This window comes from Garra rufa, chromosome 1, assembly GCF_049309525.1.
Source record: "Garra rufa chromosome 1, GarRuf1.0, whole genome shotgun sequence".
Lineage (NCBI taxonomy): Eukaryota > Metazoa > Chordata > Actinopteri > Cypriniformes > Cyprinidae > Garra > Garra rufa.
The window spans coordinates 100,200,370-100,217,869 of NC_133361.1; the positions used below are offsets into that span (position 1 = coordinate 100,200,370).

At 39.1% G+C, this 17,500-nt stretch overlaps 19 non-coding genes and 1 pseudogene across 19 annotated transcripts; all 20 read left to right on the top strand.

Moving 5' to 3' along the window:
- Nucleotides 1-539: 539 nt before the first annotated feature.
- LOC141296938 (5S ribosomal RNA) lies at nt 540-658 on the top strand. Its single transcript, XR_012341315.1, has one exon. It is a non-coding gene; the product is annotated as a 5S ribosomal RNA (ribosomal RNA).
- An 84-nt stretch (nt 659-742) lies between these two features.
- LOC141317701 (5S ribosomal RNA) lies at nt 743-861 on the top strand. Its single transcript, XR_012352063.1, has one exon. It is a non-coding gene; the product is annotated as a 5S ribosomal RNA (ribosomal RNA).
- An 801-nt stretch (nt 862-1,662) lies between these two features.
- Nucleotides 1,663-1,781, top strand: LOC141292930 (5S ribosomal RNA). Its single transcript, XR_012340602.1, has one exon. It is a non-coding gene; the product is annotated as a 5S ribosomal RNA (ribosomal RNA).
- An 84-nt stretch (nt 1,782-1,865) lies between these two features.
- Nucleotides 1,866-1,984, top strand: LOC141314939 (5S ribosomal RNA). The gene has a single exon (XR_012350488.1). It is a non-coding gene; the product is annotated as a 5S ribosomal RNA (ribosomal RNA).
- Nucleotides 1,985-2,785: 801 nt separating this feature from the next.
- On the top strand, nt 2,786-2,904 carry LOC141292944 (5S ribosomal RNA). The gene has a single exon (XR_012340604.1). It is a non-coding gene; the product is annotated as a 5S ribosomal RNA (ribosomal RNA).
- An 84-nt stretch (nt 2,905-2,988) lies between these two features.
- Nucleotides 2,989-3,107, top strand: LOC141318807 (5S ribosomal RNA). Its single transcript, XR_012353101.1, has one exon. It is a non-coding gene; the product is annotated as a 5S ribosomal RNA (ribosomal RNA).
- Nucleotides 3,108-3,908: 801 nt separating this feature from the next.
- Nucleotides 3,909-4,027, top strand: LOC141346422 (5S ribosomal RNA; annotated as a pseudogene).
- Nucleotides 4,028-4,828: 801 nt separating this feature from the next.
- Nucleotides 4,829-4,947, top strand: LOC141316869 (5S ribosomal RNA). The gene has a single exon (XR_012351620.1). It is a non-coding gene; the product is annotated as a 5S ribosomal RNA (ribosomal RNA).
- An 801-nt stretch (nt 4,948-5,748) lies between these two features.
- On the top strand, nt 5,749-5,867 carry LOC141311985 (5S ribosomal RNA). Its single transcript, XR_012349190.1, has one exon. It is a non-coding gene; the product is annotated as a 5S ribosomal RNA (ribosomal RNA).
- Nucleotides 5,868-5,951: 84 nt separating this feature from the next.
- LOC141316880 (5S ribosomal RNA) lies at nt 5,952-6,070 on the top strand. The gene has a single exon (XR_012351621.1). It is a non-coding gene; the product is annotated as a 5S ribosomal RNA (ribosomal RNA).
- Nucleotides 6,071-6,871: 801 nt separating this feature from the next.
- Nucleotides 6,872-6,990, top strand: LOC141292952 (5S ribosomal RNA). The gene has a single exon (XR_012340606.1). It is a non-coding gene; the product is annotated as a 5S ribosomal RNA (ribosomal RNA).
- Nucleotides 6,991-7,074: 84 nt separating this feature from the next.
- LOC141318535 (5S ribosomal RNA) lies at nt 7,075-7,193 on the top strand. The gene has a single exon (XR_012352846.1). It is a non-coding gene; the product is annotated as a 5S ribosomal RNA (ribosomal RNA).
- Nucleotides 7,194-7,994: 801 nt separating this feature from the next.
- On the top strand, nt 7,995-8,113 carry LOC141319066 (5S ribosomal RNA). Its single transcript, XR_012353343.1, has one exon. It is a non-coding gene; the product is annotated as a 5S ribosomal RNA (ribosomal RNA).
- Nucleotides 8,114-8,914: 801 nt separating this feature from the next.
- On the top strand, nt 8,915-9,033 carry LOC141295801 (5S ribosomal RNA). The gene has a single exon (XR_012341141.1). It is a non-coding gene; the product is annotated as a 5S ribosomal RNA (ribosomal RNA).
- Nucleotides 9,034-9,834: 801 nt separating this feature from the next.
- On the top strand, nt 9,835-9,953 carry LOC141316902 (5S ribosomal RNA). Its single transcript, XR_012351623.1, has one exon. It is a non-coding gene; the product is annotated as a 5S ribosomal RNA (ribosomal RNA).
- An 801-nt stretch (nt 9,954-10,754) lies between these two features.
- Nucleotides 10,755-10,873, top strand: LOC141311996 (5S ribosomal RNA). Its single transcript, XR_012349191.1, has one exon. It is a non-coding gene; the product is annotated as a 5S ribosomal RNA (ribosomal RNA).
- Nucleotides 10,874-10,957: 84 nt separating this feature from the next.
- On the top strand, nt 10,958-11,076 carry LOC141316913 (5S ribosomal RNA). Its single transcript, XR_012351624.1, has one exon. It is a non-coding gene; the product is annotated as a 5S ribosomal RNA (ribosomal RNA).
- An 801-nt stretch (nt 11,077-11,877) lies between these two features.
- LOC141292958 (5S ribosomal RNA) lies at nt 11,878-11,996 on the top strand. The gene has a single exon (XR_012340607.1). It is a non-coding gene; the product is annotated as a 5S ribosomal RNA (ribosomal RNA).
- Nucleotides 11,997-12,080: 84 nt separating this feature from the next.
- LOC141318537 (5S ribosomal RNA) lies at nt 12,081-12,199 on the top strand. The gene has a single exon (XR_012352848.1). It is a non-coding gene; the product is annotated as a 5S ribosomal RNA (ribosomal RNA).
- Nucleotides 12,200-13,000: 801 nt separating this feature from the next.
- On the top strand, nt 13,001-13,119 carry LOC141319221 (5S ribosomal RNA). The gene has a single exon (XR_012353490.1). It is a non-coding gene; the product is annotated as a 5S ribosomal RNA (ribosomal RNA).
- Nucleotides 13,120-17,500: the final 4,381 nt, after the last annotated feature.

Below are 17,500 nucleotides of genomic sequence, written 5' to 3' on the forward strand. Positions count from 1 at the left end.
AAACTGTTGGATTGAGGAGTTGCTAATTTTAGAGCTCACCTTTCCATTCACCACCTGCAAACTTTGGATTACACTTTCTGTGGATTGTATATACACTGGTGGACACTCACATTGGACTTATCAACACACTGGGGTTCTTGGACTGTTTTTAGGGTATGGACAAATGAACTGTATTCTTTTAACAGAGTTTACCTGTTTTTAGGGTATGGACAAATGAACTGTATTCTTTTAACAGAGTTTACCTAGTTTTATCGTGTTGTTTTAAAGTATTTTATGTGAACCTTGTAAATACACCAAATCTATTTAAACCAATTTTCTTTTATGTCTCATTCTTTTAACCACTAGTCATCTCTCACAGTTAAATCTGACCCCATTTTAGTCTTGTAACTCGGCTGATAAGGCCGATTGTTACACTTTTATGGGAGACCGCCTGGGAATACCAGGTGCTGTAAGCTTTTGCCTTTTCTTCACTATTTATATAATATGCTGGCTTTTACGGAGGCTGATCTTTAAATAGCCCACTTTTTGGAGCGGCCCTCGCTTGTGGCCATACCGCGCTGAGAGCGCCCGATCTCGTCTGATCTCGGAAGCTAAGCAGCGTCGGGCCTGGTTAGTACTTGGATGGGAGACCGCCTGGGAATACCAGGTGCTGTAAGCTTTTGCCTTTTCTTCACTATTTATATAATATGCTGGCTTTTACGGAGGCTGATCTTTAAATAGCCCACTTTTTGGAGCAGCCCTCGCTTATGGCCATACCGTGCTGAGAGCGCCCGGTCTCGTCTGATCTCGGAAGCTAAGCAGCGTCGGGCCTGGTTAGTACTTGGATGGGAGACCGCCTGGGAATACCAGGTGCTGTAAGCTTTTGCCTTTTCTTCACTATTTATATAATATGCTGGCTTTTAGAAAGACGTGTTTTACCGCTCTATTTATTACAATCATTTACATGTATTATAGAGTTTTAAGTGTTTTACATGTTTTTTAGGCCATTTTATTACTCTTAACATTTTAAGTGTATGTGTCTTTAATAAATGGATGGTTGGCCTGTCATGTGACTAGACACATGACAGGAAGCAGGAAGTACAACTGTATAAGAGAGCAGCATGACAAACAAAGGACAGTCACCAAACTGTTGGATTGAGGAGTTGCTAATTTTAGAGCTCACCTTTCCATTCACCACCTGCAAACTTTGGATTACACTTTCTGTGGATTGTATATACACTGGTGGACACTCACATTGGACTTATCAACACACTGGGGTTCTTGGACTGTTTTTAGGGTATGGACAAATGAACTGTATTCTTTTAACGGAGTTTACCTGTTTTTAGGGTATGGACAAATGAACTGTATTCTTTTAACAGAGTTTACCTAGTTTTATCGTGTTGTTTTAAAGTCTTTTATGTGAACCTTGTAAATACACCAAATCTATTTAAACCAATTTTCTTTTATGTCTCATTCTTTTAACCACTAGTCATCTCTCACTGTTAAATCTGACCCCATTTTAGTCTTGTAACTCGGCTGATAAGGCCGATTGTTACACTTTTATGGGAGACCGCCTGGGAATACCAGGTGCTGTAAGCTTTTGCCTTTTCTTCACTATTTATATAATATGCTGGCTTTTACGGAGGCTGATCTTTAAATAGCCCACTTTTTGGAGCAGCCCTCGCTTATGGCCATACCGCGCTGAGAGCGCCCGATCTCGTCTGATCTCGGAAGCTAAGCAGCGTCGGGCCTGGTTAGTACTTGGATGGGAGACCGCCTGGGAATACCAGGTGCTGTAAGCTTTTGCCTTTTCTTCACTATTTAGATAATATGCTGGCTTTTACGGAGGCTGATCTTTAAATAGCCCACTTTTTGGAGCAGCCCTCGCTTATGGCCATACCGCGCAGAGAGCGCCCGATCTCGTCTGATCTCGGAAGCTAAGCAGCGTCGGGCCTGGTTAGTACTTGGATGGGAGACCGCCTGGGAATACCAGGTGCTGTAAGCTTTTGCCTTTTCTTCACTATTTATATAATATGCTGGCTTTTAGAAAGACGTGTTTTACCGCTCTATTTATTACAATCATTTACATGTATTATAGAGTTTTAAGTGTTTTACATGTTTTTTAGGCCATTTTATTACTCTTAACATTTTAAGTGTATGTGTCTTTAATAAATGGATGGTTGGCCTGTCATGTGACTAGACACATGACAGGAAGCAGGAAGTACAACTGTATAAGAGAGCAGCATGACAAACAAAGGACAGTCACCAAACTGTTGGATTGAGGAGTTGCTAATTTTAGAGCTCACCTTTCCATTCACCACCTGCAAACTTTGGATTACACTTTCTGTGGATTGTATATACACTGGTGGACACTCACATTGGACTTATCAACACACTGGGGTTCTTGGACTGTTTTTAGGGTATGGACAAATGAACTGTATTCTTTTAACGGAGTTTACCTGTTTTTAGGGTATGGACAAATGAACTGTATTCTTTTAACAGAGTTTACCTAGTTTTATCGTGTTGTTTTAAAGTCTTTTATGTGAACCTTGTAAATACACCAAATCTATTTAAACCAATTTTCTTTTATGTCTCATTCTTTTAACCACTAGTCATCTCTCACTGTTAAATCTGACCCCATTTTAGTCTTGTAACTCGGCTGATAAGGCCGATTGTTACACTTTTATGGGAGACCGCCTGGGAATACCAGGTGCTGTAAGCTTTTGCCTTTTCTTCACTATTTATATAATATGCTGGCTTTTACGGAGGCTGATCTTTAAATAGCCCACTTTTTGGAGCAGCCCTCGCTTATGGCCATACCGCGCTGAGAGCGCCCGATCTCGTCTGATCTCGGAAGCTAAGCAGCGTCGGGCCTGGTTAGTACTTGGATGGGAGACCGCCTGGGAATACCAGGTGCTGTAAGCTTTTGCCTTTTCTTCACTATTTAGATAATATGCTGGCTTTTACGGAGGCTGATCTTTAAATAGCCCACTTTTTGGAGCAGCCCTCGCTTATGGCCATACCGCGCAGAGAGCGCCCGATCTCGTCTGATCTCGGAAGCTAAGCAGCGTCGGGCCTGGTTACTACTTGGATGGGAGACCGCCTGGGAATACCAGGTGCTGTAAGCTTTTGCCTTTTCTTCACTATTTATATAATATGCTGGCTTTTAGAAAGACGTGTTTTACCGCTCTATTTATTACAATCATTTAAATGTATTATAGAGTTTTAAGTGTTTTACATGTTTTTTAGGCCATTTTATTACTCTTAACATTTTAAGTGTATGTGTCTTTAATAAATGGATGGTTGGCCTGTCATGTGACTAGACACATGACAGGAAGCAGGAAGTACAACTGTATAAGAGAGCAGCATGACAAACAAAGGACAGTCACCAAACTGTTGGATTGAGGAGTTGCTAATTTTAGAGCTCACCTTTCCATTCACCACCTGCAAACTTTGGATTACACTTTCTGTGGATTGTATATACACTGGTGGACACTCACATTGGACTTATCAACACACTGGGGTTCTTGGACTGTTTTTAGGGTATGGACAAATGAACTGTATTCTTTTAACAGAGTTTACCTGTTTTTAGGGTATGGACAAATGAACTGTATTCTTTTAACAGAGTTTACCTAGTTTTATCGTGTTGTTTTAAAGTCTTTTATGTGAACCTTGTAAATACACCAAATCTATTTAAACCAATTTTCTTTTATGTCTCATTCTTTTAACCACTAGTCATCTCTCACAGTTAAATCTGACCCCATTTTAGTCTTGTAACTCGGCTGATAAGGCCGATTGTTACACTTTTATGGGAGACCGCCTGGGAATACCAGGTGCTGTAAGCTTTTGCCTTTTCTTCACTATTTATATAATATGCTGGCTTTTACGGAGGCTGATCTTTAAATAGCCCACTTTTTGGAGCAGCCCTCCCTTATGACCATACCGCGCTGAGAGCGCCCGATCTCGTCTGATCTCGGAAGCTAAGCAGCGTCGGGCCTGGTTAGTACTTGGATGGGAGACAGCCTGGGTATACCAGGTGCTGTAAGCTTTTGCCTTTTCTTCACTATTTATATATTATGCTGGCTTTTAGAAAGACGTGTTTTACCGCTCTATTTATTACAATCATTTACATGTATTATAGAGTTTTAAGTGTTTTACATGTTTTTTAGGCCATTTTATTACTCTTAACATTTTAAGTGTATGTGTCTTTAATAAATGGATGGTTGGCCTGTCATGTGACTAGACACATGACAGGAAGCAGGAAGTACAACTGTATAAGAGAGCAGCATGACAAACAAAGGACAGTCACCAAACTGTTGGATTGAGGAGTTGCTAATTTTAGAGCTCACCTTTCCATTCACCACCTGCAAACTTTGGATTACACTTTCTGTGGATTGTATATACACTGGTGGACACTCACATTGGACTTATCAACACACTGGGGTTCTTGGACTGTTTTTAGGGTATGGACAAATGAACTGTATTCTTTTAACAGAGTTTACCTGTTTTTAGGGTATGGACAAATGAACTGTATTCTTTTAACAGAGTTTACCTAGTTTTATCGTGTTGTTTTAAAGTCTTTTATGTGAACCTTGTAAATACACCAAATCTATTTAAACCAATTTTCTTTTATGTCTCATTCTTTTAACCACTAGTCATCTCTCACAGTTAAATCTGACCCCATTTTAGTCTTGTAACTCGGCTGATAAGGCCGATTGTTACACTTTTATGGGAGACCGCCTGGGAATACCAGGTGCTGTAAGCTTTTGCCTTTTCTTCACTATTTATATAATATGCTGGCTTTTACGGAGGCTGATCTTTAAATAGCCCACTTTTTGGAGCAGCCCTCGCTTATGGCCATACCGCGCTGAGAGCGCCCGATCTCGTCTGATCTCGGAAGCTAAGCAGCGTCGGGCCTGGTTACTACTTGGATGGGAGACCGCCTGGGAATACCAGGTGCTGTAAGCTTTTGCCTTTTCTTCACTATTTATATATTATGCTGGCTTTTAGAAAGACGTGTTTTACCGCTCTATTTATTACAATCATTTACATGTATTATAGAGTTTTAAGTGTTTTACATGTTTTTTAGGCCATTTTATTACTCTTAACATTTTAAGTGTATGTGTCTTTAATAAATGGATGGTTGGCCTGTCATGTGACTAGACACATGACAGGAAGCAGGAAGTACAACTGTATAAGAGAGCAGCATGACAAACAAAGGACAGTCACCAAACTGTTGGATTGAGGAGTTGCTAATTTTAGAGCTCACCTTTCCATTCACCACCTGCAAACTTTGGATTACACTTTCTGTGGATTGTATATACACTGGTGGACACTCACATTGGACTTATCAACACACTGGGGTTCTTGGACTGTTTTTAGGGTATGGACAAATGAACTGTATTCTTTTAACAGAGTTTACCTGTTTTTAGGGTATGGACAAATGAACTGTATTCTTTTAACAGAGTTTACCTAGTTTTATCGTGTTGTTTTAAAGTCTTTTATGTGAACCTTGTAAATACACCAAATCTATTTAAACCAATTTTCTTTTATGTCTCATTCTTTTAACCACTAGTCATCTCTCACAGTTAAATCTGACCCCATTTTAGTCTTGTAACTCGGCTGATAAGGCCGATTGTTACACTTTTATGGGAGACCGCCTGGGAATACCAGGTGCTGTAAGCTTTTGCCTTTTCTTCACTATTTATATAATATGCTGGCTTTTACGGAGGCTGATCTTTAAATAGCCCACTTTTTGGAGCAGCCCTCGCTTATGGCCATACCGCGCTGAGAGCGCCCGATCTCGTCTGATCTCGGAAGCTAAGCAGCGTCGGGCCTGGTTAGTACTTGGATGGTAGACCGCCTGGGAATACCAGGTGCTGTAAGCTTTTGCCTTTTCTTCACTATTTATATAATATGCTGGCTTTTACGGAGGCTGATCTTTAAATAGCCCACTTTTTGGAGCAGCCCTCGCTTATGGCCATACCGCGCTGAGAGCGCCCGATCTCGTCTGATCTCGGAAGCTAAGCAGCGTCGGGCCTGGTTACTACTTGGATGGGAGACCGCCTGGGAATACCAGGTGCTGTAAGCTTTTGCCTTTTCTTCACTATTTATATATTATGCTGGCTTTTAGAAAGACGTGTTTTACCGCTCTATTTATTACAATCATTTACATGTATTATAGAGTTTTAAGTGTTTTACATGTTTTTTAGGCCATTTTATTACTCTTAACATTTTAAGTGTATGTGTCTTTAATAAATGGATGGTTGGCCTGTCATGTGACTAGACACATGACAGGAAGCAGGAAGTACAACTGTATAAGAGAGCAGCATGACAAACAAAGGACAGTCACCAAACTGTTGGATTGAGGAGTTGCTAATTTTAGAGCTCACCTTTCCATTCACCACCTGCAAACTTTGGATTACACTTTCTGTGGATTGTATATACACTGGTGGACACTCACATTGGACTTATCAACACACTGGGGTTCTTGGACTGTTTTTAGGGTATGGACAAATGAACTGTATTCTTTTAACAGAGTTTACCTGTTTTTAGGGTATGGACAAATGAACTGTATTCTTTTAACAGAGTTTACCTAGTTTTATCGTGTTGTTTTAAAGTCTTTTATGTGAACCTTGTAAATACACCAAATCTATTTAAACCAATTTTCTTTTATGTCTCATTCTTTTAACCACTAGTCATCTCTCACAGTTAAATCTGACCCCATTTTAGTCTTCTAACTCGGCTGATAAGGCCGATTGTTACACTTTTATGGGAGACTGCCTGGGAATACCAGGTGCTGTAAGCTTTTGCCTTTTCTTCACTATTTATATAATATGCTGGCTTTTACGGAGGCTGATCTTTAAATAGCCCACTTTTTGGAGCAGCCCTCGCTTATGGCCATACCGCGCTGAGAGCGCCCGATCTCGTCTGATCTCGGAAGCTAAGCAGCGTCGGGCCTGGTTAGTACTTGGATGGGAGACCGCCTGGGAATACCAGGTGCTGTAAGCTTTTGCCTTTTCTTCACTATTTATATAATATGCTGGCTTTTACGGAGGCTGATCTTTAAATAGCCCACTTTTTGGAGCAGCCCTCGCTTATGGCCATACCGCGCTGAGAGCGCCCGATCTCGTCTGATCTCGGAAGCTAAGTAGCGTCGGGCCTGGTTACTACTTGGATGGGAGACCGCCTGGGAATACCAGGTGCTGTAAGCTTTTGCCTTTTCTTCACTATTTATATAATATGCTGGCTTTTAGAAAGACGTGTTTTACCGCTCTATTTATTACAATCATTTAAATGTATTATAGAGTTTTAAGTGTTTTACATGTTTTTTAGGCCATTTTATTACTCTTAACATTTTAAGTGTATATGTCTTTAATAAATGGATGGTTGGCCTGTCATGTGACTAGACACATGACAGGAAGCAGGAAGTACAACTGTATAAGAGAGCAGCATGACAAACAAAGGACAGTCACCAAACTGTTGGATTGAGGAGTTGCTAATTTTAGAGCTCACCTTTCCATTCACCACCTGCAAACTTTGGATTACACTTTCTGTGGATTGTATATACACTGGTGGACACTCACATTGGACTTATCAACACACTGGGGTTCTTGGACTGTTTTTAGGGTATGGACAAATGAACTGTATTCTTTTAACAGAGTTTACCTGTTTTTAGGGTATGGACAAATGAACTGTATTCTTTTAACAGAGTTTACCTAGTTTTATCGTGTTGTTTTAAAGTCTTTTATGTGAACCTTGTAAATACACCAAATCTATTTAAACCAATTTTCTTTTATGTCTCATTCTTTTAACCACTAGTCATCTCTCACAGTTAAATCTGACCCCATTTTAGTCTTGTAACTCGGCTGATAAGGCCGATTGTTACACTTTTATGGGAGACCGCCTGGGAATACCAGGTGCTGTAAGCTTTTGCCTTTTCTTCACTATTTATATAATATGCTGGCTTTTACGGAGGCTGATCTTTAAATAGCCCACTTTTTGGAGCAGCCCTCCCTTATGACCATACCGCGCTGAGAGCGCCCGATCTCGTCTGATCTCGGAAGCTAAGCAGCGTCGGGCCTGGTTAGTACTTGGATGGGAGACCGCCTGGGAATACCAGGTGCTGTAATCTTTTGCCTTTTCTTCACTATTTATATAATATGCTGGCTTTTAGAAAGACGTGTTTTACCGCTCTATTTATTACAATTATTTACATGTATTATAGAGTTTTAAGTGTTTTACATGTTTTTTAGGCCATTTTATTACTCTTAACATTTTAAGTGTATGTGTCTTTAATAAATGGATGGTTGGCCTGTCATGTGACTAGACACATGACAGGAAGCAGGAAGTACAACTGTATAAGAGAGCAGCATGACAAACAAAGGACAGTCACCAAACTGTTGGATTGAGGAGTTGCTAATTTTAGAGCTCACCTTTCCATTCACCACCTGCAAACTTTGGATTACACTTTCTGTGGATTGTATATACACTGGTGGACACTCACATTGGACTTATCAACACACTGGGGTTCTTGGACTGTTTTTAGGGTATGGACAAATGAACTGTATTCTTTTAACAGAGTTTACCTGTTTTTAGGGTATGGACAAATGAACTGTATTCTTTTAACAGAGTTTACCTAGTTTTATCGTGTTGTTTTAAAGTCTTTTATGTGAACCTTGTAAATACACCAAATCTATTTAAACCAATTTTCTTTTATGTCTCATTCTTTTAACCACTAGTCATCTCTCACAGTTAAATCTGACCCCATTTTAGTCTTGTAACTCGGCTGATAAGGCCGATTGTTACACTTTTATGGGAGACCGCCTGGGAATACCAGGTGCTGTAAGCTTTTGCCTTTTCTTCACTATTTATATAATATGCTGGCTTTTACGGAGGCTGATCTTTAAATAGCCCACTTTTTGGAGCAGCCCTCGCTTATGGCCATACCGCGCTGAGAGCCCCCGATCTCGTCTGATCTCGGAAGCTAAGCAGCGTCGGGCCTGGTTAGTACTTGGATGGGAGACCGCCTGGGAATACCAGGTGCTGTAAGCTTTTGCCTTTTCTTCACTATTTATATAATATGCTGGCTTTTAGAAAGACGTGTTTTACCGCTCTATTTATTACAATCATTTACATGTATTATAGAGTTTTAAGTGTTTTACATGTTTTTTAGGCCATTTTATTACTCTTAACATTTTAAGTGTATGTGTCTTTAATAAATGGATGGTTGGCCTGTCATGTGACTAGACACATGACAGGAAGCAGGAAGTACAACTGTATAAGAGAGCAGCATGACAAACAAAGGACAGTCACCAAACTGTTGGATTGAGGAGTTGCTAATTTTAGAGCTCACCTTTCCATTCACCACCTGCAAACTTTGGATTACACTTTCTGTGGATTGTATATACACTGGTGGACACTCACATTGGACTTATCAACACACTGGGGTTCTTGGACTGTTTTTAGGGTATGGACAAATGAACTGTATTCTTTTAACAGAGTTTACCTGTTTTTAGGGTATGGACAAATGAACTGTATTCTTTTAACAGAGTTTACCTAGTTTTATCGTGTTGTTTTAAAGTCTTTTATGTGAACCTTGTAAATACACCAAATCTATTTAAACCAATTTTCTTTTATGTCTCATTCTTTTAACCACTAGTCATCTCTCACAGTTAAATCTGACCCCATTTTAGTCTTGTAACTCGGCTGATAAGGCCGATTGTTACACTTTTATGGGAGACCGCCTGGGAATACCAGGTGCTGTAAGCTTTTGCCTTTTCTTCACTATTTATATAATATGCTGGCTTTTACGGAGGCTGATCTTTAAATAGCCCACTTTTTGGAGCAGCCCTCGCTTATGGCCATACCGCGCTGAGAGCGCCCGATCTCGTCTGATCTCGGAAGCTAAGCAGCGTCGGGCCTGGTTACTACTTGGATGGGAGACCGCCTGGGAATACCAGGTGCTGTAAGCTTTTGCCTTTTCTTCACTATTTATATATTATGCTGGCTTTTAGAAAGACGTGTTTTACCGCTCTATTTATTACAATCATTTACATGTATTATAGAGTTTTAAGTGTTTTACATGTTTTTTAGGCCATTTTATTACTCTTAACATTTTAAGTGTATGTGTCTTTAATAAATGGATGGTTGGCCTGTCATGTGACTAGACACATGACAGGAAGCAGGAAGTACAACTGTATAAGAGAGCAGCATGACAAACAAAGGACAGTCACCAAACTGTTGGATTGAGGAGTTGCTAATTTTAGAGCTCACCTTTCCATTCACCACCTGCAAACTTTGGATTACACTTTCTGTGGATTGTATATACACTGGTGGACACTCACATTGGACTTATCAACACACTGGGGTTCTTGGACTGTTTTTAGGGTATGGACAAATGAACTGTATTCTTTTAACAGAGTTTACCTGTTTTTAGGGTATGGACAAATGAACTGTATTCTTTTAACAGAGTTTACCTAGTTTTATCGTGTTGTTTTAAAGTCTTTTATGTGAACCTTGTAAATACACCAAATCTATTTAAACCAATTTTCTTTTATGTCTCATTCTTTTAACCACTAGTCATCTCTCACAGTTAAATCTGACCCCATTTTAGTCTTGTAACTCGGCTGATAAGGCCGATTGTTACACTTTTATGGGAGACCGCCTGGGAATACCAGGTGCTGTAAGCTTTTGCCTTTTCTTCACTATTTATATAATATGCTGGCTTTTACGGAGGCTGATCTTTAAATAGCCCACTTTTTGGAGCAGCCCTCGCTTATGGCCATACCGCGCTGAGAGCGCCCGATCTCGTCTGATCTCGGAAGCTAAGCAGCGTCGGGCCTGGTTAGTACTTGGATGGTAGACCGCCTGGGAATACCAGGTGCTGTAAGCTTTTGCCTTTTCTTCACTATTTATATAATATGCTGGCTTTTACGGAGGCTGATCTTTAAATAGCCCACTTTTTGGAGCAGCCCTCGCTTATGGCCATACCGCGCTGAGAGCGCCCGATCTCGTCTGATCTCGGAAGCTAAGCAGCGTCGGGCCTGGTTACTACTTGGATGGGAGACCGCCTGGGAATACCAGGTGCTGTAAGCTTTTGCCTTTTCTTCACTATTTATATATTATGCTGGCTTTTAGAAAGACGTGTTTTACCGCTCTATTTATTACAATCATTTACATGTATTATAGAGTTTTAAGTGTTTTACATGTTTTTTAGGCCATTTTATTACTCTTAACATTTTAAGTGTATGTGTCTTTAATAAATGGATGGTTGGCCTGTCATGTGACTAGACACATGACAGGAAGCAGGAAGTACAACTGTATAAGAGAGCAGCATGACAAACAAAGGACAGTCACCAAACTGTTGGATTGAGGAGTTGCTAATTTTAGAGCTCACCTTTCCATTCACCACCTGCAAACTTTGGATTACACTTTCTGTGGATTGTATATACACTGGTGGACACTCACATTGGACTTATCAACACACTGGGGTTCTTGGACTGTTTTTAGGGTATGGACAAATGAACTGTATTCTTTTAACAGAGTTTACCTGTTTTTAGGGTATGGACAAATGAACTGTATTCTTTTAACAGAGTTTACCTAGTTTTATCGTGTTGTTTTAAAGTCTTTTATGTGAACCTTGTAAATACACCAAATCTATTTAAACCAATTTTCTTTTATGTCTCATTCTTTTAACCACTAGTCATCTCTCACAGTTAAATCTGACCCCATTTTAGTCTTGTAACTCGGCTGATAAGGCCGATTGTTACACTTTTATGGGAGACCGCCTGGGAATACCAGGTGCTGTAAGCTTTTGCCTTTTCTTCACTATTTATATAATATGCTGGCTTTTACGGAGGCTGATCTTTAAATAGCCCACTTTTTGGAGCAGCCCTCGCTTATGGCCATACCGCGCTGAGAGCGCCCGATCTCGTCTGATCTCGGAAGCTAAGCAGCGTCGGGCCTGGTTAGTACTTGGATGGGAGACCGCCTGGGAATACCAGGTGCTGTAAGCTTTTGCCTTTTCTTCACTATTTATATAATATGCTGGCTTTTACGGAGGCTGATCTTTAAATAGCCCACTTTTTGGAGCAGCCCTCGCTTATGGCCATACCGCGCTGAGAGCGCCCGATCTCGTCTGATCTCGGAAGCTAAGTAGCGTCGGGCCTGGTTACTACTTGGATGGGAGACCGCCTGGGAATACCAGGTGCTGTAAGCTTTTGCCTTTTCTTCACTATTTATATAATATGCTGGCTTTTAGAAAGACGTGTTTTACCGCTCTATTTATTACAATCATTTAAATGTATTATAGAGTTTTAAGTGTTTTACATGTTTTTTAGGCCATTTTATTACTCTTAACATTTTAAGTGTATATGTCTTTAATAAATGGATGGTTGGCCTGTCATGTGACTAGACACATGACAGGAAGCAGGAAGTACAACTGTATAAGAGAGCAGCATGACAAACAAAGGACAGTCACCAAACTGTTGGATTGAGGAGTTGCTAATTTTAGAGCTCACCTTTCCATTCACCACCTGCAAACTTTGGATTACACTTTCTGTGGATTGTATATACACTGGTGGACACTCACATTGGACTTATCAACACACTGGGGTTCTTGGACTGTTTTTAGGGTATGGACAAATGAACTGTATTCTTTTAACAGAGTTTACCTGTTTTTAGGGTATGGACAAATGAACTGTATTCTTTTAACAGAGTTTACCTAGTTTTATCGTGTTGTTTTAAAGTCTTTTATGTGAACCTTGTAAATACACCAAATCTATTTAAACCAATTTTCTTTTATGTCTCATTCTTTTAACCACTAGTCATCTCTCACAGTTAAATCTGACCCCATTTTAGTCTTGTAACTCGGCTGATAAGGCCGATTGTTACACTTTTATGGGAGACCGCCTGGGAATACCAGGTGCTGTAAGCTTTTGCCTTTTCTTCACTATTTATATAATATGCTGGCTTTTACGGAGGCTGATCTTTAAATAGCCCACTTTTTGGAGCAGCCCTCCCTTGTGACCATACCGCGCTGAGAGCGCCCGATCTCGTCTGATCTCGGAAGCTAAGCAGCGTCGGGCCTGGTTAGTACTTGGATGGGAGACCGCCTGGGAATACCAGGTGCTGTAATCTTTTGCCTTTTCTTCACTATTTATATAATATGCTGGCTTTTAGAAAGACGTGTTTTACCGCTCTATTTATTACAATTATTTACATGTATTATAGAGTTTTAAGTGTTTTACATGTTTTTTAGGCCATTTTATTACTCTTAACATTTTAAGTGTATGTGTCTTTAATAAATGGATGGTTGGCCTGTCATGTGACTAGACACATGACAGGAAGCAGGAAGTACAACTGTATAAGAGAGCAGCATGACAAACAAAGGACAGTCACCAAACTGTTGGATTGAGGAGTTGCTAATTTTAGAGCTCACCTTTCCATTCACCACCTGCAAACTTTGGATTACACTTTCTGTGGATTGTATATACACTGGTGGACACTCACATTGGACTTATCAACACACTGGGGTTCTTGGACTGTTTTTAGGGTATGGACAAATGAACTGTATTCTTTTAACAGAGTTTACCTGTTTTTAGGGTATGGACAAATGAACTGTATTCTTTTAACAGAGTTTACCTAGTTTTATCGTGTTGTTTTAAAGTCTTTTATGTGAACCTTGTAAATACACCAAATCTATTTAAACCAATTTTCTTTTATGTCTCATTCTTTTAACCACTAGTCATCTCTCACAGTTAAATCTGACCCCATTTTAGTCTTGTAACTCGGCTGATAAGGCCGATTGTTACACTTTTATGGGAGACCGCCTGGGAATACCAGGTGCTGTAAGCTTTTGCCTTTTCTTCACTATTTATATAATATGCTGGCTTTTACAGAGGCTGATCTTTAAATAGCCCACTTTTTGGAGCAGCCCTCGCTTACGGCCATACCACCCTGGGGGCGCTAGTGAGTTGCTGGTAAAACAGGAAGTGTTCGGCTGCAGTGGGTGAGAAAGGCTCACTCTGTTTTGTTTTTTATTTGTTTGGTTTGTGGACAGTTGTTTTTTCTTATTTTTGATTTGTTTTTTTGTTAGTGGCTAAGCTTCCCAGCAGCATTGTGCTGTCTGGGAAGTTTTTGTAGTGATTATGGCTTCAAGAACGGACAGATTACAAGGTGAAGACGTGTATATGCCTGGAGAAAGACGAGACGAAACAGAAAATGGACGGGAAATAAGACAACGAGATGGACAGAAACGAACGGATTACAAAAAGAAGTACTCCAAAGAGGCAACAGTAATTGTGGATATGGTGGAGTTGAGAGATGCAAGAGCGGAGGATATTATAAAAGCAGTGAATGAAAGAATTGGAGGAGGTAAGATACTGGCAGTAAGACCTAGGCAAACAAAGGAATATGAAATAACACTGAGGAGTAAAGAGGATTGCAAGGACTTGGATGATGAATTAAAGATAAAAGGAAAAATGTGCAAAATAAGACATTTGCAGGATAGAGAATATGTGGTTTCCTTCATACATTTGCCGGCCTACATTGAAGATTCAGAGATTCTTGATAAATTAAAAGATTGGGGAGTAACACCAGCATCTGATATTAGAAGGAGGATGTATCCGGGCACAGAAATTGCAGACGGTACGAGGTACCTAAGGGTTAAATTCCCGAAGGAAGTGGTGTCGCTCCCATATAGCACAAAATTTAACACGGAGGAAGGAACACAATATTGCCGGATTTTACACGATCGGCAGGTGAAAACCTGTCGGTTGTGTATGAGTCCAGGGCATATGTTCAAAGACTGTCCGGAATTCAAGTGTTTTCAGTGCGAGGAGCAAGGACACGTCGCAAGAGATTGTGAGGCAATAAAGTGCCCGGATTGCAGAAGAGTGCTGGTAAGATGCGAGTGTTGGATGGAGGGGGAGAACGTATTACATAATGAAGAAATTTTCAATGAAGGAAGGCAAATGTTGAAAGAAACAGAAATTGAGGAAGTGGAAAATGAGGAAGAGGCTGGGACAGAAAAGGAAACAAATAAAGAAGCCAACGTAGAAAATCAAGAGGTAATTGAGAACTCTCAGGAAGGGGAAATGGAAAATATATGGACACCTTTGGAAATAACACAGAGAACTTTCGAGACAATGGAGAATAAAGAACCAAAAAGCAAGGAAGAGCAAACAAAAGGTGACTTGGAGCAAATTAAAGAAAGAGAAAACCAAGAGGAGTTGGGGACCTTTCAGAAAGGAGAGAGGGAAGAGATATGGACACCGCTGGAATTAACACAGAGAACTTTAGAGGCAATGGAGATTCAAGAACTAAAAAGCAAGGAAGAGCAAACAATAGGTGCATGGGAGGAAAATAAAGAACTGGAAAAGACAGACAGATGGAGGGACGGAAAAGAAGTAGTAAGAAGAAGGACTATTAAGGTAAAACCCAATATTGAAGGTGCAAAGAGAAAGAGAAGAAAAGAACAGAATAAGGATGCAGAAAATTCTAAATGGGTCAATAGTTTTCAGGTGTTAATGGAGGAGGAGGAGGAGGAAGAAGATTAGCCCCCCCCCTTTTTTGAATATATTATTAATTCTTTTACACATTAATTATCTACTCAATTTTTTTTTCACCTTTTTTCAATGTTTTTAAAACTGATATCATGGAATGCTAGAGGTTTGATGAATATGGAAAAATTTGAGATGATGTGTGTATTATGTAAAGGAATTGATGTGATTGTGTTGCAAGAAACAAATTGGAAAAATGAAAGTATGAAAAGGTTCCAAACAAAATGGGATGGGAATATGTATTTTAATAATGGAGAAGAAAATGTGGGAAGTGGTGTAGCTATTTTAACCAGTAGAAGAATAGGAGGAAAAGAACAAGTGATATATGATGATAAAATGGGGAAAAGCTTAGCAGTGAAAATAGAAAAAGGAGAAGAGAATTTAATTATTTATAACATTCACGCCCCAAATGAAGAGAAAGAAAAGAAAAGGTTTTTTAGTAAAATATCTGACAATGTAAGAATATGGGAAAAGGGTATTTTGATTGGAGATTTTAATACTGTTTTTACGGAATTAGACTTGGCAAGTAACATGGTTTTTAGAATAGATAAAGGTAGAGAAGAATTGAAAAAGATGATGGAGGATTGCCAATTGATTGATGTTTGGAGGGAAAGAAACAGAACAAGAAGAACTTTTTCTAGAAGACAGATGGTTTTAAAAGAGCTAAAACAAAGTAGAATAGATTATGTTCTATGTATGAAGGAAATGGAAGGGATGATAAAGGATGTATTTTATGAAGTTGTAGGGTTGAGTGATCATTCTTTATTGCATTTGACAATAGATTTTACAAAAGTGGAAAGAGGAAGAGGGGTATGGATTTTAAATGCGGAGGTTTTAAAGAGTGATGATTTTAAGGACAGAATTAAAAAGGTGGTAGAAGGAAATCTAAAAAATGATATGTATAAGGAAGATAAAGTAATTTGGTGGGATAATGTTAAGTGGGAGATAAAGAAAAGCTCAATGGAGTATAGTCAATTTTTTCAAAAAATCAAAAGACAAAAAGAACAACTGTTAAGGAAGAAGCTAGAAAATGAGCTAAGAAAAGAGGCGGAGAAGATGGGGAAAGGGAATATTGAGGAAATAGTAATGTTACAAGATAAGCTAAAATTAATGGAAGAAGAAAAGTGTAAAGGTGCAATAGTAAGAAGTAAAGCAAAGTATGCCGTAGAGGGAGAAAGATGTACACAATTTTTCTTTAATCTGGAAAGAAACAGACAAAAAGCAGATCTAATAAAAGAGGTTTTAAACAAAGATGGCAATTTAGAGACGGAAACGGAAGGAATTTTAAAAACAGTTAGGCAATTTTATATGGACTTGTTTAAAAAACAAGGAATAAAAAGAGAAGATGAAGAATTTTTAATAAAACAAATCCAAACAAAGGTAAATAAAGAAGACAAGAAATTCTGTGATGAGGATATTAAAGCAGAAGAAATAGAGATTGCAATCCAACAATTATCGACAAGGAAAAGTCCAGGGGTAGACGGTCTAACAAATGAATTCTATAAGGAATTTAAAGAGCTATTAGTACCGATTTTAAAAGAGGTTTATGAAGAAATTTTTAAGAAAGGGATATTGAGTGAAACAATGAAAATAGGAATGATAAAAATTATATACAAAAGAAGAGGTGATTCAAAAGATCTCAAGAATTTTAGACCAATAACAATGCTGAATACAGATTTTAAAATTTTAGCAAAGGTTTTAGCCAATAGATTAAAAAGTATTTTACCCAAGATTATTAAAACAACACAAGCATATGGGGTGCAAGGAAAAGACATAGCAGATGTGGTTAAAAGTATAAGAGACACAATATATTATATGAAAGAGAAAGATAAAGGGGGGTTTTTAATTAGCTTAGATCTGGAGAAGGCGTTTGACAGAGTAGAACATGAGTTTTTATTGGAGGTTCTTAAAGGTTTCGGGTTTGGGGAAAAATTTAGAAAATGGATACAAATTTTTTA